This window comes from Hakea prostrata, chromosome 6 (genome assembly GCF_041222555.1).
Source record: "Hakea prostrata isolate BN-2017 chromosome 6, UWA_Hpros_2, whole genome shotgun sequence".
Lineage (NCBI taxonomy): Eukaryota > Viridiplantae > Streptophyta > Magnoliopsida > Proteales > Proteaceae > Hakea > Hakea prostrata.
The window spans coordinates 29,689,749-29,703,024 of NC_142605.1; positions in this window are offsets into that span (position 1 = coordinate 29,689,749).

Consider the following 13,276-nt stretch of genomic DNA (forward strand, 5'->3'; position numbering starts at 1 on the left):
ATCTTAGTCAAGTTGACCTACTGTTGTGAAAGGTTTTGATGAAAAGAATTTTGTCAATGTTCAAATGAAAGATGGTTTCGTACTCTTCCCAGCAACCTTGTTAGATAAATAATTAGTTTAAAGAGAAATGTGGACAATGTGATTTTTTTTCTCTTATTCTATCTACATTTTATTATTGCACCTTTAACCTTTTCTTCATTAGTTTGAAAGCTCAAATAATAAGTTGAGATATAATCATTTACTTTGGTTGATTAAGATGGTCCACTACTATCAAGTTCATAATTTAGTGTACACTGTTACAAGACTACATAATGTATCTTTGATTTAATTTCTAGGAATAGGAGCTGGTTGACAATTACCTTTGCAGATCTTCCATAGTCAAATTTGTGCAGTTTCTAATGTTCTTTGGTCAAGTCTGTGGTTCATATGAACAATGGCCCAGATTGGATCTCTGATCTAGTTGCCACTTACCTAACAATGGAAAATAAGAAAGGAGCAAGAAGACCAAGGAAATGTTCAGATTAGAAGAACCGAAAATTATGTTCTTGCTGGGTATTGAAGGAAGGAAAAGGGTCAGTTTGGTGGATTTGCACTATGATAAAGCCAGCGGTATAGCTTCTGTTAGCGTTCTCAGTACGTACCAGTCTATTATATCTGGGTTTGAGAATTTTGAGAATTCTTGGTATGGAAGGCAAGAGGAAACACACTGCTGCTGCTTTTGCCACAAAAAGCAATGACCAACCATAATCATGAACCTAGCTAGCTTTATATAAATTCCTACTTGTCTTTGTTAATTTATTGCTTTAATTAGTAAGTAGTTAATCTAATTAAAGTCTTATCTTGTCTTCTGTTAGTTCTGATCAGAAATTCAGAATCTAGTTTGGCAGGTTGGAGTTCAAAGGCCATGGCTTGGTAGGCTTTAAAAGAGGATGAGAATGTCCTGTTTGACATCACAGATGACTTGGATAGCACTTACTTGAAAGAGACAATTCCAGGAATCTATCATGAATTTGTAGAATTGTCATCATCGAGTTGGTATAGACTGCCACTGTTTCTTCATGAACATTTGGCTACTTGTCCACAACGAAATTATGAATGGCCTAGCTAGCCCAATATCCTTGAATGGCTGTTTGTTTTGCTATTGTGATTTTGTTCTTTGCAGATTTTGTTTCGTATCTACAGAAGGGATGGTTATGTCCACTCTTTAGCTAGGAAGGCGTTGTCTATTTCCAGTATGTTAATTGCATAATCAATATAAAATCAATGAAGAAGATGTAAGATCTAGAAGGAACAAGAGGAGATTACGTGGTTCGGCCAGAGGCTTACGTCCACGGGAGAAAGGAAGCTACTGTTTTCATTAAGTTTTAGGGTTTTACATTGATCTACAATTTATAAGCTTATTTCCACCGCCTTACCCTCTCTACCTGGGTACGGGTTATGACCCGACCCAATACAATTTAACACTCCCCCTCAAGTTGGAGCATGAACATCATGAACGCCCAACTTGCTCAGAAGAAAATGATATTGTTATTGACTCAAAGTTTTAGCAAAAATATCCACCACTTGATGCTTAGAAGGAACATAAACTGTTTGAATTTGCCGAGCCTGAAGTTTTTCACGAATCACATGACAATCAATCTCAATATGCTTTGTTCGTTCATGGAAGACTGGATTTGCAACGATGTATATAGCCGTTTTATTGTCACAAAATAGATCCATAGGTTCCAGATGCAAAAACTCCTAAATCCATAAGTAAATAACGCAACCAATTGGGGTGGAGTAAGATTAGGAGGGGATACAAGATCATCAATTACAGGACAAGGAAGGACAAGTGGGGAAGAGGAGTGGGGAGAAGGAATGGATTGAGAGAATACCGGTAGCATGCGGGTATAGAAATATCGTCTCATGAAATATGACATCCCTACTAGTGAATATCTTACGAGTGACAAGGTTGTAAATACGATATGCCTTTTGCCCAAATGGATACCCAACAAAAATGCCTGGAATAGAACGTGGAGAAAACTTAGATTGATGAGGAGTTAAATTCTTAGCATAACATAAATAACCAAAAACACGAAGATGAGAATACTTAGGTGAAACACCAGTCACAAGCTCATTTGGAGTTTACCCTTTAACAAGGGGGTAGGAAGACAATTAATGAGATAAATTGCAGTTTGAACACATTTCCCCAAAAAAGTTAAAGATAGATGTGCTTGAAAACGTAAAGCTCGAGTAACCTTAAGGATATGTCGATGTTTACGTTCAGCAACTCCATTTTGTTCTTAGGTTCGCAAGAATACTTTATGAAATCAAAAATTACGAAGAGTGTTTGAACCTCTTATTGAAACTGAAACTGGGAGCATCAAGAAACGAACGTCATTTGTTAATTAAGGTTTACGGAAAGATCATCAACGAATGTCATGACGATCATAGGAGGGTTCGAGGTCGAGAAGAACGGCCGCATACCGAAATTGTAGATTCGTATATGTCAAGAATCTGCAAGAAGATTGAAGATTCATCGGCACAGCTTCTGGTTCATGTGAGTAGATCCCTGCAAGAACATGCCTCTACAGAAGAACTGGCTCGTTATAGCTAGCTCGAGGCCGATCAATGGCGCTACTTGGCATATATACGCTGCGGAGAAAACAAGGAACTGGCAGCTTGTAACTTGAGAATCATCACAAAGCTGAGAACTACTGTATTCACACCCTTGAGGTTACACATCCCATACGCATTCGAGTATCTGTTAACCTAGGACTCTTACTGGAAGAGATCTGGGACAAAGGCTCGGTTGCTCTTAGAGTGATGGAGGTTTTCAGAGAGACAGCTAGAGCATATGATGGTATGAACATGGAAGCAAAGCTCTACATGCGATATATGGTTAAGAGCATTAATAGGATCCTCAATGGGCAGGGAGTCGTGACCATAGAAAACGAAGAAATCCTATGTTCTGATACCATGTTAATTGTATAATTAATATAAAATCAATGAAGAAGATGTAAGATCTAAAATGAACAAAAGGAGATTATGTGGTTCGGCCAGAGGCCTACGTCCACGGGAGAAAGGAAGCTACTATTTTTATTAAGTTTTAGGGTTTTATAATGATCCACAATTTATAGGCTTATTTCCACCACCTTACCCTCTCTACCTGGGTACGGGTTATGACGCGACCCAATACAATTTAGAGTTCTGATTGAGGTTTTCAGAGAGACAGCTAGAGCATACGGCGGTATGAACTTGGAAGCGAAGCTCTACATGCCATATATGGTTAAGAGCATTAATAGGATTCTCAATGGGCAGGGAGTCGTGACCATAGAAAACGAAGAAATCCTATGCTCTGATACCATGTTAATTGTATAATTAATATAAAATCAATGAAGAAGATGTAAGATCTAAAATAAACAAGAGGAGATTACGTGGTTCGGCCAGCGGCCTACGTCCACGGGTGAAAGCAGGCTACCGTTTTCATTAAGTTTTCGGGTTTTACAATGATCCACAATTTATAGGCTTATTTCCACCGCCTTACCCTCTCTACCTAAGTATGAGTTATGACCCGACCCAATACAATTTAACATATTAGGACTAGCTAAGCATGATTCCATTCCGTGGATCATTGACTTAGTTGCTTAGTTTCCGCTATATCTTGGTGGTTTTCTTCAATTTATCAAAAAAAAAAAAAAAAAAAAAAAAAGTGGCTCAAGATTACAAGTAATCCTTCCAAATTAAAAGAGCAAACCCAACGTTGAAGGCTTCAACATAAAAGAATAACTCTTTTAGAATATAAAAGAAAATCGAAATCGCCTTCAACATAAAATAATAACTCTTTTAGAATATAAAAGAAAATTGAAATCTAGAATTTGGGCAACTGTATGAAGTTTCTTAAGATTTGTCTTGAGGAGATCCATGTGGTCTAGGAAAATGAATATTTAAGATGACATATATACTCGTTAAAGAATGAGAGGTTTTAATTTTTCATGAATCTTTGATTTTTTTTTTCTCTTTTATTTAAAATTTATATACAATTGATATATGTATCATCTAAACCCAGAGAAAAAAAAAAAAAAAAGTAATTTTTGTTGATTTTTATTGATTAAAAGAGGAGCAACAGCAATTGATAAGCAAACAAACATGAGTATCGATGACCAATTCAAAATGATTTATAGGAATTGTTCATGTAATTAAGTTGGCTTGGCAAAACTGCTAGAGAAAGAAATGGGAGCATTGCAAAATGTATATAGATTTATTTAGGTCGATAATTATTAAAAAAATATCTAATTAGTTTTGATAACTATCCGAAACAAGAGTTATTTAGGTTCAATAACAATCTAAAACGAGTTATCTTAACATATATTTAAATAAAAATAAAAATAATAAAAATAAAGTGTTAAACATATTTCCAATATACTTTCTTAAAGAGAATCTAATATTATAAAATCATACTCGTATTCTGAACGTATTTTGTGTTTTTACAGGTGCAAAAAACAAACTACTAAGCAGAGATAGGGGGGAAATCCTCTACTGTGCACAGCACATAGATGCAAAATAATTTGTTGAAATTTAAAGCATGATTTTAAATTTAAAAACTCCAAAATAGACGTATAATTTTTATGTTTTTTTAGCCTATTATTTGGTATCTATGTGCATTGTTGTGCATAGCAGAGAAGATGATGTTTTCCCACATAGATAGAGGCATTAATTAGTATATGTGGTCTAGAAGTGGCAACGAAATTGACTTTTAAGAAGTTTTGAGTGGAAACTGACTCTGTAGCACTGGTGACTACGATAATCAATAAAAAGTCCCTACGATTTAGTTACAAAGGTAGCTAGTCTTTTTTTTGGTAAGAAATTATTGAAAGGAAAAACTTTTATTAAAACCTAAACCTAACAAATCAAACAATAAAAGCCAGTAAATAAGGGGGGGGGGGGGGGGAGAGCTAATAGTTAAGAATGCTTCTTGAGTGAGAGCATTATCCTTTGCTAAAGAATTCACCACTATATTAGCCTTGCGTAGAACGTGCCTGAATGAGATAGACTCAAAGGATTCTTTAAGGTGCAAATGTCTGCAACTATTGGTATACCTCCCAAGGCGCCTTTGTGAAGGAATTTTGTAGGATATTGATGATCCTTTGGTTATTAAATTCTACCTCAATATTTGCTAATTTGAAGTAAAGAGCTCAGATTAGTGCTTGACGAATGGCTAATGCTTCCACCTTAAGAATATCATGAGCTTCCACTCCTCTTCCGAAGTAAAAAAGCATGTGTCCTTGGTAATCTCTCGTTATACCTCCATATCCCACTACTCATCTGATGTGGAAGAGCAACCCATCTACATTTAACTTAATTTGAAGTAAATAGGTGCCACCCATTTAATGTTGTTGTGACTTTTGTGAGTGGAAATTTCCTCATTTTGTGGACAATAGAACTAGAGGCCTTTCCATATTTGAAAGTATGCCAGAGTAGTAATTGGGTTCTCAGATGAGTGTTTTAATCTAGTATAAGCTTTCCAAAATAACCAGATAGTAGTTAAGATCATGGTTGTGGACACTGGAGCTGGGTGGCTAGACTTGAAACTTTCTAGGATTTGATAGGATGGAAAACAATATATTGTTACACAGAAACAAATAGGATTGGTGAGTATTTGACAAGCTCTACGGCTAAAAAATAGCCTTCTACTTTAATACGAATTTGGCCAGCTTTGATAATTGAGGAAATGAAAATTGATGTAATGTGTAAACTTAGGTTCAAATTTATTGAATAAGTTATAATTTGACCAACACCAAAGGTGGAGTGGGTGTCTTTTCTTTTCTTTTTCTTTTTTTCTCTTTTAATATAACTGATGCTTTACCTAAAAAAAAAATTTAACTGTGGTGGATTTTTCTAAGTCCGGATCATCTCCTCCCAAACTGGAGGCTCATAGGATTAGAGTGATGGATTTTTTTTTTTTTTAACATTTTATTATTTTTACTTGTGAGCCCTACATAATTTGTGGTTATAAAACCGTCTGAAAAATAAAGTCCGGATCTGCACCCTATCAGGGGAGCGCTCTGTGCTCCCCCAACGGATTTTCCACCACAAAAACATATGGGGCTCACAGGGTAAAAATCATAAAACATAAAAATAAAATAAAAAAACATCATTTTTACCCAGTGGGTCCCTCTTGTTTTGCTGTGGAAAACCCGTCGGGGAGCACAGAGAGCTCCCCTGACAGGGTGCAGATCCGGACTCTAAAAAACATAAAGTACTTTCCGTCAAGGGAGATGATTCACACTTGATTTTCTTTTTTATTTTTAATAATGAATGAGTCATGCTTCATGATGCTTGTTTCTTTCTTTGATTATTTTGAATTTTCTATTAAATTAACCATTCTATGGGAGCCCTTTACGGTTCTTCTAGGGCCAATTATCACTTGAGGAAATTTCCTCTGCAAATTCAGTTCTTCGTGAAATTCCCCACCATGAACCTAGAAAATTTCATATCGAAATTCGACCGGTTTTCTGGATCGGTCTGAATCGGGAATTGAAAGTGACTAATCCGATTCATAATGGACCTAGTTTTAAAGCCCAGTTCCACAACCAAACTTTATACCCGCCTACCGAGCTTTTAAGTGGGCTTTCATTTCCAGCCCATCTTTTAACGAATGCAAGCCCAACAATCCATGAAAATATCATTTAGTTCGTTTTAAATGAGTTGGGAACATCTATATGCACAAAGAGAATTTTATCCTGTCCATTTCTGACAAGGAAATGAACCATTTATTTACTCATGGATAACCGACATGAGTTCATAAGTCAGATATAAGGCTTGAGATCAGATTTGGAAGATGGAATTTTTTTTTTTCTTTTAATCTAATTTTAACCCTTAGATCTGACCAATGGATGCATATTACTAATGGTTATGATGAAAATCCCCCATGATAGAGGACTATGCTCTCCTCACACCTCTCTAACAGATATTTATGAGGAGGCCCATCTCTACTTTATATTCTCAATGTTTAGGTGGGTTTTCTTCTTGAATGTGTCAAAAAAGAGAATGAAGAGACATAGTTAGGGGTGCCAGTTTGGCCTCGACGACCCTAACCTGCCCTAAGTCTTCCATGAGCCTGAATAGGGCTTGGGTTTAAGATTTTGGTCCTAAGGGCAGGTTAGAGCCAAGGGTGGGCCTGGGATTACTCTTCGGCAAGTCGAGCCTGTCCCGACCCATCCTTGATTTTTTGCCCTGACCCAGTCCCTGATTTTTGCACTAGTCCTGACCCTAATTTTGCCCCTGATACTAAATCTCAATGAATTAGGAACAATGACAAGGATAGGGCCAATAGGATCATAGCCAAGTATATGGTCAATCAAGGACAGGGCTAGGGCTAAGGATAAGCCAATCAGGGCCAAAGACAGAGTCAATTTCAGGGTCAGATACTAGGCCAATCAGGACAAGAATGGATTTGACTTGGCCCTATAGGGTTTGGGGTCAGTGACAATAATCTTGGCACTAAATTAGGGTTAAGGTAAGAATGAGCTTAGATTATAATATATAGAACTAAGTTTGAGATTACAAAAGTCTGACCAAATTGATATTTTACACAGTGTTTACACATGGAAGTAAAACATCTGAACTCATATCGAATAGATCAGAGTACACAAAATGATTGATGAAAGATTTTGTTGAGAAAAATATTTTGTCTTGCCTACCCAATATATAAAGCCAGAAAATCTTAAAGATATGGATTTCTCATCATATGCATGCATGGATAGATTTTTTCTTTCTCTGGTATAATGGATGGAATTTGTTTCATCTCACAATTATCTTAACATGTAAGACACCGACCATAAAAAATAAAATCTTTTTTTTTTCTTGATATTTTATGTTAATAAAAATGGAATCTGCAAACTTCCGGGAAATCATAAATTTCTTATTTTCCCTACACCTAACATGTACCATTGTTTTGGCTTTTCTATTGCTTCTTCTTTTGACCTTTTTTTATTCTCAAATAAAATATATAAATGACAGTATAATTTAGGACAAAAGGGGAAAAAAGGATTAGGTAAGATTTTTTTTTCCCTTGGTAGGGAAAAAATTAGGTAAGATAAAAGTTTGAACAAAATAATTAATAGAACCTAGATTTGGTAAACGACAGAAGGAGTCAAATAAATAAAATGACAAATAGGTGGAGATAGATATGATAAATAATCTTATCTGGGGGCTGAAGAACTTAGACCTAACCAGTGGAATCAGATGGGCTTTGATTTTGAATCTGAATTGATAAAATATTAGAGAGGATTTCTTTATGGGAGCTTTAAAAAAAGCTAGAATTCTCAATTTTCATAAAAGGTGGGCGTTCATTTCATTCTTAATTGTTTGTAACCATAAAAGTCACACTTTGAAAAGGGTCTGTTTTTGCTAAGATATCAACAAAAAAGGATAGGCAAGATGATCATTTCACCCCTTATAAAGTAGAAATATGGCCATTGGTCGTGTTTTTTGCTGTTAAGATTTTTACTAAAATTTATTTTATATTAAGTTTCAAAATTAATTTTTGTTTTTTTTTTTTATTTTAACAGTTTTGTTAGTGCGTGGGACCAATAAGTTAACGATGGTAATGACTAACGAGGCACCCCTGAGTAAAGGAGGCTCTTCGTAATTCTGATTATGAGGTCCTTCATGACATTGATCGCGGGGTGTGAGCTGGTTATGAATATCAATTGTAATTTACATAGAAATCTTAAATGTTCTCATCATAGTGATGAGATAGGCATACTGGTAGGGTGAAATTTATTCAAATTCAATCCATTGACCTTAAGTTCTTATTGCACTTTTATGATCATTCATGACCATTACCATAAGTTGCGGTTAAGGTAATTGAATGGATTAAATCTAATTCATGTAAAAGAGGTGAATATGAGAATTAATTATCCATTTAGAGCGAAGGTTAGGTTAATGTGATTTATGTATTTCTTTTTTTTTTTGTTGCCAACCCTGGTTTCCAAGGCTTTGCCCTGACGAATCCGGTGTTTGACCCAGGTTGCACACCTGGCTGCGGTGGGTGAGTCTTCCAGCGGGGATTTTTTGCATCCACAAGGTTTCGATACCGGAACCTTGCTTAAGCGGACCAAGCTGCTTACCATTTGGACCAACGGGTTAGAAATAATGTGATGTATTTCTATTCGTGGATAAGGGACAGTCCATTGACTTTCCATTAGTAGGAAATTAATTCTCCTTTTCGTGAGGGAAGTGAATTTCTATGATTTAATGTCAATTCATTACTTTGAGAATCTCAAGGGGTACGTGTAAGTTATGATTTAGGCCTATATAAACCCAACATCTTCCTTGCATATAGTGATTAGTGTACAATAGATATACTCTTCACACTTGCATTATTTATTTTTTATTATTTTACAAAGTTCATTTCTTTCTTTGAGTGTTTTAGTGTTGTGTTGTGTTTTAGCTTTTGGCTTCTTGAAGGGACTAGAAGAACTACCTCATCTTCTAGTTGAAGGTTAATTTATTTTGGAGTTGGTGGTACGAAGAACCTTTGATGGTAAGGTGCATCAATTACTTTAAAAGCAGCACTCAAAGTATGACTCAACCTCGTTCTTTTGGGAGGTTTTGTCAGATGGTATCGAAAAAAGAAAGAAGAAGATAGGAAGGAATATTTTGAACTTTATTATTTATAAACAGTCCTTCGGAGTACCTAATGCGAGGGACATTTTTCGTAAGGTTTGCAAAGTGTTTCACTTATTTTGCTAGAAAGTCAAGATTTGCATGTAGAAATTCAAAAAAAAAAAAAACATCGTATAATAATTGAGGTATAAATTTGGTTTTTTTAGTAGAACGCTAATTTATTCAAAGTGAGCAAGAAGAAAAGACTGCAAAGCTCTAATAGCCACATAAAAGAATATGATCATTCAATTGAACTCACAATCAAAAGGGCTTTGTTGGTCAATAATTCATCACAAGACTAAATTGTTTAGGTACAAAAGTTATTTTGAAATCCAAAAATTTTGGAGCCAATATGTATCATATCCTCCATAATGGCCTTGACTTGTAGTAGGAATGCTTTAAGGGCCAAAATAGTGATTGAACATTTGAACCCTTCCACCCAACATAGCAAGACGATCTCCATAAATAAATCATGATGGAGTTTGAAAATTTTCATGGGCAACCATTAAATCACCATTAATTTGCTTAACACTAATGGGTGGTCCACTACCACCCATCTTATCACTCAACCACCTTAGACCTACTAGTTAAGATGTTATAGGTGAGGTTGAGAATGTCATTAAATACTTTGATAGTAACATAGGTCTTTAAATGCTAGATAGTTGATATGTATAAATTCGAGTCTGTTTGGTTATTTGAATCCAAAAATTTCATATTCCTGGATTCATGAATCGGCGATTTATACTTATTTGATTGTAAAATATCCTTGGATTCATGAATCTAAGGAGTTCATTTTTTTGCCTAAAAAGGGAATGAAGCCATTCTTGGGTGTTGGGTGAAATCCATGGATTCCACCATGAATATAAAATGGATGAAATTTGTGGATTCATGTGGAGTAATCCGACAAAATTCTACGATTGATTTGAGGCTAACCAAACAGTTACTTTTTTGAACCATAAATCTATAGATGTGAAATCCCATTTTATTTCAAATCCTTAGATTCATGTAACCAAATATGCTTTAGCGTATGTAATTTTTCTCCCATGGTTTGAGGAATCAGTATTAACATGGTCACATCAATCAATTCATATATGTATTCGTGGAGGTCGGTATTAATTTATATCGATCCAATATTTATGAAGGTATTTACAGGGGTAAAATTGGGCCCAAATTCGCTACCTCGAAGGGTAAAAAGAATTATGCTCCCCTCTCACATTTCCATCACATATTCAAAGTAGAGGCTTAGCTTTAAACATATATAGTGCACTTTATCAAAAGTCTGGGGATTCTTTATCCATCAGCGTAAAAGTCTGTGTTTCCTTTACATTTCTCTACCATACATTAGAAGGAAAACCCATATCTGAGTTTTGATAAAATGAATAAGAGGTAGGATCCCTCAGTGGGTCTCTCATAAGCCATCATTCTAATGTGTTGTGGAGATCTTACGAGGGAAGCATGGACCTCTGCCTGTCAAGGTAGAGAATCTAGACTCCTTTATCAATGCTTAGAAATAGATCCCGTCTTAAATATGTGATAGAAAGTTACGAGAAGAACAGTATCCTTAGATTCCAACTCAATAAAATTATAAACATAACCAAACTTTAATGAATTTGAAGATAATTGATCTTATATGAATCAATATGAATTGACGGTTTGGCCTATTTCCATTCCTTGGCTTCAGGAGTTATGCTCTCCGATTGCCTAGGCTGTTTTGCGGGTTCTTTTTTCTTTTTCTTTCTTTCGTTTAATGGAAATTTATTTAAAAAAAGAAAAAAAAATTGAATTGAAACCCTACTCCCACCCACCCCCCACCATGGCTTTTTGTGTTGTTACCAAAGAACCAGACAAGTTGATGGTTTAACAGAGAAAGAGTGAGTGAGTGTTTTACTTTGCTTTACCCACTAATGCTGCTATCAGATTGGTCTGAAAGGACTAGACAAAACTGCTGGATTAATATTCAGCTTAGCATTTACAAACAGATGCTGAGTGTGAACCAACTAAACCCTAATGGAAAAACCCAAGCTTCTCCAACATGGAAACTTTGGGAAACTTCTCCCTTTTTCCCCTTATCCAAATCTCACCTGGAATTTCTTTTCCTGGATTCCATAGCCAAGAGGATAATATGAAAAGCTAATAAATTGTGCCATGATCTTCTGCTTTCCATTTGCATCATTTAAAGGGCCTCTTTGAGTCTTTGGCATGATTTCTTCCTCTTTTTCTCCTGTTTTTGAGAAATTATTTTCATAAGATTGAAATCATGGCAAAGGTGAAAATGACAGACTCAACCAGGCTGGAGATTAAGACGGTGAGGGTATTTTGGTCCAAGAAACATTCTGTCAAAGTCACAAGTAAAAGTTAGGGAGACATGGGCTTGTCACGTGTTAAAGGATACTTGGCACGCTCTAAACACTCATCTCGTGTGTGCTTGCACGTGCCCCAATTAACTTTCCCTTCACGGCTCCCTCTTTCAATTTCAAACCAAAATCAGGGGGTGATTGAAAGTGGCACACAACCACCCTTTTGTCTCTTATTTCTCTTTAGCCAAACACTCCCTCATTAGGAAATCCCTAAATTGACTTGAATAGTTCATAACTCGAAATCCTAATTGACTTGATTAGTTCATAACTCTTCTTTTAATTCATTTTTTACGCCTATGGTTTTTATTGCTGCTGGTTTGTTTAGCTAAAACAGGTAAATTGAAAAGATATTCTTTAGATATTTATTGAAAACAGCTTGGTTTCAATTATTAGAAAAAAGGTTCGGTTTTTTTTCTTCTTTTATTTATTTATTTAATATATTGGTTTAAATTATAAAATACATCATGCTTAGAGCATCAACAAAGTTGCGGTGTTTATTTAATTAAGATGGCTTATATAGTATTTTTACGCACTTATTATTTTTATTTTTGAAAAAATTTAAATTATCAAGTGTATAAATGAAATTTTTCTCTAAACCAATTGGGAGAATTCAGAAAGAATGTCAAGGAGTTGAAAACTTTGACATCTAATTAGCAACATGATTCGCTTCTCTAGCCACATTAACGAAAATGAATCAACCCAATAACAAATTATAATTTTTAATATTATTTAATTACAATTATTTCAGGGAAAATTAAAAATGGAGGGCAAAAGGAAATTACACTCTCGTGAATCACGGTATATAGATCTTGGTGGGTATACCATCTTTGTTTATTGTGTATTCATCCCATTTGTATAGATTTTTTTTTTTTTACCTTAACTCTTTCATTTATTTAATCTCTTTTTTTTTTGTTTTGACCAAAAAAAATCAAGGTATATAACCATCAACAGTCAATATTATCCTTTGAGACCTAGGAAAAGACACATTGTATATCCAAATGACCATTTTACCCTTGTTTTTTCAATATTTGCCCTATCACTATTTTGTCAACTGTTTTTGGTTTTCCAGACAACTCTTCTCAGCCATACCAACTTTTCTTTTCTCCTTTATAACAAAAGAAAATTCCACTTTGTGAAAGAGAGAAAAAGTGGAAAGCTTACGGAGACCTCTTTTGTGGTTGTTGAAGAGGATGGATGCACACGTGTCATTCACACGAGTCAATCGATATCGTCGTCGTGACGTTCCCATTATCGGCATTTCTTGTTTG